Source organism: Sebastes fasciatus, chromosome 9 (genome assembly GCF_043250625.1).
Source record: "Sebastes fasciatus isolate fSebFas1 chromosome 9, fSebFas1.pri, whole genome shotgun sequence".
NCBI lineage: Eukaryota > Metazoa > Chordata > Actinopteri > Perciformes > Sebastidae > Sebastes > Sebastes fasciatus.
Window position 1 is genome coordinate 21,669,871 of NC_133803.1, and position 5,911 is coordinate 21,675,781.

Consider the following 5,911-nt stretch of genomic DNA (forward strand, 5'->3'; position numbering starts at 1 on the left):
CCACCATTTGCTCTCTTCTAAATCTACACAATGGGAGAATTTTGATATGTTTGCTATAGAATAAGCTTTTCATATCCCATTTTCTATTGTGATTATACCAGGTGCATTATTTATACCCACGCTGCCTGGTCGGTCTCTCAGGGGCTCTACTGCCCCAAACACCTGAGAGGAGGGAATATTTAACTTTTGTCAAATAGACAGATACACAACTCTAAATGAATGCTAAAGTTGCTCTGTGTTTGCTGGATGTGTAAATAAGTAATTGTCTGTTAACACCCTATTTTACAGTATACTATAAGATTGTCAAATGTAATGTATGTAAAATCTTAATCTGCAAAGTAGTGCAGTACAATAAAATGTCAGGCTGTTCTTATACACTGTTTGTAGCTTTGCCTACGACAAGTAATGCACTGTAATTCTTATCTATCCCACAAAATCAATTTGTATGTAATCCACGTCATCATGAACCAGGAAGTATGAAGAGCGACAAACTCAGCGTAGGTTTGTGTTTATAAGGTAACACGCAAATTGCTAAACTCTTGCGAGATGGTTAAGTTAAGGCATTGACCTTGAATGATTGAGGTTAGGATAGGTCGTTGGGCGGCGAGTCTCGCAAGAGTTTTTGCAAGTTTTCGCAATTTGTGGGTTACCTTCTAGACATGACCCTCAGCTTAGTGAGACGTCGGGGTGGATGGGTGGATCTTAAAACACCGGACTTTCACCCAGGAGACCAGTGTTCGTGTCCTGTGTGAAACCAAGGCTATTGAATGAAGGCTGGAACACGGTCTGGAGCTACGGGGTATGACACATTGTAAACATTGTAAACATGAGTTTTTGGTCTCAATCGCTAGTTTCAAGACTTCAACACATGTTGCTGGACATTCGTAGGAGAATGCCCGAAAAAACGTTTCGTAAGATATCATTCAAACCATTGTATGACGATACGTTGAAACAGTACAATGTGTCCTTCTAAAATGTAGTGGAGTTCAAGTATAAAAAGACAGAAAATGGAAATAGCCATATAAAGTACAAGTGCATATAACTCTACTTCAGCGCAGTGCTTTGTCCTCTTCCGACCTCTGAAAGATACAGGAGATAATATGGTTGCTATGGAGTAAGCTTTTTATATCCAATTTCTTGTCACTATTTTACCAGGGGCATTTTTTACATCCATAGTTCAAATTTCAGGCACGCTGCCTGGTCTCTGAGGGGCTCTTTTGCTCCAGGGCCTCGCACACGTCCCCTGCTAATTTCCTGAAGTGTTAATCAAGGTGAGCTACTCGGATGAAAAACCAACCAGCCGCTGGGCATAGAGATCCCAGCCAAACATCTCTGAGTCACGGCGCCGCTTCTTTCTTTCCTTCCCCTACACACACTCGCTCTCCTCTCCCTCTTGAGCCCCTTCCTCATGCCAGTGCCTCCTTCATGCGAGAGTCTTCTTCCTCTGATCTCCTGCCTGCGATACGAGGCTCTGGGCACACTTGGCCATATCAGTCCCATGGGGCCTCTGTACTGTCAAACTCTCGAGGGGCCGTCCTGCCTCCTATCTTCCTTCAACCCGCCGCCACTCACCAATGCTCATTTGAAGGAAGTTCATTCATTATGTAATGCTGTCTTTAATTATTTATCCTCCGCTGAGTTTCCATTAGCATGCAGGGAGCTGTGGTGTTCGACAGTGGAGATCCGTGTGTTTGCCACCTTAAATGCTAATAGTTGTCGCGCTGTATGTCATACAGCTCCCTGCAGACCTGATACCAGACTTACAATTCATGCCAAGTGTTAAATCTTTTTGAAGTTTTCCTCTCTAATGGCTGAGAGGTGAGTGTATGTGTGCCAATGTGTAAATGCATAAAGGGCTCTAAGTGGGGGAATTTTAAGGGTACGGGCATCTTAAAGGTTCTCTATATGATATCCAGAGCATTAATATAGCAGCAAACAACTGTTTGCTATGTAAAGATTAGGGCTGTCTAAGTTAACACAATAATAACGCGCGAAATCCTTATAACGCCACTAATTTCTTTAACGCATTAAGGCAACTTGCGATTTTTAGGAGCGGGCTTAGTTTTAAAGCTAGAGTGAAGATACTGGTATCATATGAAACTAGGAAACCTAAGGAATCCATCGGTACCAACCGTGTCATACTAGCTTGTCGTGCAGGATAACGCTTCAGACCTGCGCTCATTTTTGGGATCAGAGGTCAAAGGGGTCCCTTTGACCTCTGATCTCAAGATATGTGAATGAAAATGGGTTCTATGGGTACCCACGAGTCTCCCCTTTACAGACATGCCCACTTTATGATAATCACATGCAGTTTTGGTCAACTCATAGTCAAGTCAGCACACTGACACACTGACAGCTGTTGTTTTCTGTTGGGCTGCAGTTTGCCATGTTATGATTTGAGCATATTTTTTTACGCTAAATGCAGTACCTGTGAGGGTTTCTGGACAATATTTGTCATTGTTTTGTGTATTATTATATTTATATTTGCCCACTCCCATGTTGGGAAGACATTACATTTTGAACAGATTAAAACTGTGCGAGTAATTTACGATTAAATATTTTAATCGATTGACAGCCCTAGTAAAGATATATCGCCGGACCGGCCGTGCATGCTTTTAGTGCATGTTCGTGCATGTGAGCGTGCCCCACTGGCTGGCTCACGGCTGCTGCTCTGCAATGCTCTCATTACAGAGGTTACAGCTGACAACGCCGTCCCGACCAACGTCGCGGAAGCGTAGAACTGTCAGCAGTGTTGCCTTTGTTTTCACTGTTAGCACCGTTAGCTACGAGCTGCCACCTCAGCTGTTCCCATGTGCGGAGGTAATAGAAATGCTCCTAATCTCGCATTTAGCACCTTTAAATTAAAATGAACCTTTGCATAATAATCATTAACCCTTGTTTATTAATTACTTTTATTTAAAAAGCCTTAATGGTTTCCTAAACTGGCCACCCAATTACAGTTATCTTTCCATGGGTTTAAGCGCTCAGCTCTGAGCCAATACGCTGTTTATAGGACGTGACCTTCTCTTTAGACGGCTGTCTGCTCATAACTTCTTGTGTCAGAGCGACTTGAGCCAAGCATTGTGGTTGAGTGTTGGATTCCCTCCAAAAAGAGTCCTGTTATTGATTTGAGTCTTTTATTGCACCATCAGTAGCCATTAGGGCTTTTGTGCTTTTTTTATACTTCTTCATAAAAAAATGCTTTCTTTGTAAAGACGCTGCGGTTAACTAAAATTGTTAAGCAGTGTTTAAAGTTGAATCAAGCTGATATTGTGTTTGTCTTAAACTATCTCTAAGATGCTGAAATATTCATTTGTATGGACTTGGATCCATTGTACTTTTTGTCTGTATTGTGAATTATTTAAAGAGTGCTGTTCGGCCTAATCAAGTCTGACAACTGTTTACGTTTCACTCAGGAATCTAATGTTATTACCCAGAGATGTTACTGGAGGATGTGGCAGGGTGCGATATTGAGAAAAGTTTTGTGGAGTGATGTTTCTACTATTCTCATTTTAGTAAAATCAATAAAGAATTGATTACATAAATTTAAAAAAAGAGGGGGACTTTATACACACTGGAAGGCTTGACTCTTCGACCAAAAGAAAACTTTTAAGTAGTTTCCAAGGTTGTGCTCATTTGTTTTCAGCTTCAAAGTTCAAGTTTTTTGTCATTTTAGTTCCTAATTTCTCTTCATTGTCTTGGGTTGTTATAGTCTGATGTTCCTTTTCTGTAAACAGCCTTTTCTTTCTTTTCCCACACCTTTGTGTCACTAAGTAAACTGTGTTTTTGTCACCAGTTAGCCTCTCATTTCTTTCATGTTAGAAAAAATAATAGCAGACAACTTCACCTCCACATGAAACAAATGTGCTGCTCGCACCATCAACAGGTGCTCTTTGTAGAGATCACGTTAAATATCATTTTAAAAAAGGGAGCATAAAGAAGCGGAACTGAAAGAGGCAATTAACTACATAGGAATTATGTTCATTTATAGAGGAAATACTTCACAAAGGCCTGAATAATTCAACCAGCTTGATTAATGTCAAGGTTATTATTTATATGATGGACACTAGCAATGAGTTTATTTGTACATTTTGTGGTTAAAATAATGGTATGTTAGCATACTGTGTATATATTTCCTTTTTGTTAGAGTGATTCAGAGGGATATTTCTCTTATAATGTGGTTAAAAATCATTGGGATTGTATTTTCTGCAGGCGAGGACATCAGAGTTTCTTTTGGTTATCTCCAAACCGGTGCTCGGAGAGCTTGTCATCCCTGCTGTTTAAGCATAAAGGACAGAAAGGTCAGATGACAAGCTGTGAATGTGAGTCGTGTCTTTGTAAAGTTGGTAATGGAAAAGTTGGGATCACGGTCTTCTGTGTAAAGAGGTCAGGTGAACAGTACAGTACCTGAGCCAGAATGAAAGCTACAATGTCACGGGGGATCAAGCGTTTTCCTGTCAAGGCCTCTGGCCCAGAACACCATGGCGCGGGCCTGTCACGGGGTTACACGGTGTAGGCAGGAGGTGCTTTCGAATGCATACCCTGGGACCAGAGCGGGTCAACACTTTGCGCTTCCAGCTCTTCCCTTTTAGGATGGATCCAAAGGATCTTGAAGTGCTAAAAGCGAACACCAGCGTCTGCTTCCGTGACCTTGGGCAGGAGAGGCATCAGAATGACATATGGAGTCTGACGGCAGCGTTAAGCTGTCTACTGGCGTGGGACATCGTGCAGAGCACACAAGCCCAAATGAGGCTAAGGCAAAGAGTTTGACATGTTGCTGCCCCTGCTGCAATATTGATGCCCATTGCGATGTGTGAAAAGCCTGTCTGAACTGCCCATTGTGGTGAATATAAGCTAGACTGACCTTTCGTCTTTCGGGGCCCTCAGTGAGACATTGCTTGGGGGCCATTCTACACCTTAACCTTAACTTAGAAGAGTCAGCTAGATCACCTGTAGTACCACTTTCATTGTAATGTATTGTAGGTGGACCCCAGGGAGAGAGTCCAGTTCAAACAGGAAGTGTGTTAATGACATTTTGGAGTTGGCCCTGTGCATATGTATGAAGTCACTGCTCCCAAAGGCTTGGGATTATGGAAAGCTCTACAGAGAAGAAAGACGTTTGTGTTTTTTAATTGTCATGATGGAGTAAAGGTGGAAGTAGTGTGACATTGTTATAGAACCACAAAACCTCTGCCTTTGACATGGTAGACCACTGTTCACGTCCTGTTTCCCACCAAAGAATATATAAGAGAAGTATAAAGTTGAGGTCTAGGCTACTTTAAGCAAATCAGAGGCATCCGGCACAACTCGCTGCCTTTGGAAACTCCTGAGAAACTTTAAACCAAACATTGTTGATCTAAGATATATGTTTTCAGAAATACATTTCGGTGAACTATTTTAATAATATAAGAGAAGAAAGTTTCCGGACGAGCCGCCAATGTTGGTTCCGGTTTGAACGCTGAGAGCAGCAGCCCACGAGGGAAAGCGTTCATCCAATCAGGTGCCGAGTGCGTAGTGTCTAGTGGCAGCCCATCAAGCGTCTGGCCCAGAACACCATGCGTCCAATGCTGGGAAGCGAGGTGATCCCTCGCGATAAAAAACGCCCCTGTGGTCACGTACCATTGCCAGTCAGAGATTTTACCTGAATTATGGTCAATAAGTAGCAACTGATACTAAGGACGAAATCATTTATATCGTCTTTTGGTGACTGGAGGTATTATTATGGATAATAAAGAACATGCTGATTTCTGAGCCTTGAGGTACTTGATGGTGCTGTCAAAGCATCCAACCAGTTGGCATCACCACAGACTCCTCAGGGGGTCAATGGGCTCCACTGCTCTGTCTGACAAAAGGGACTGGTGTCATCAAACAATCATCTATCCGTCCTTTGTGGTGAGTTACTGTGTATGTG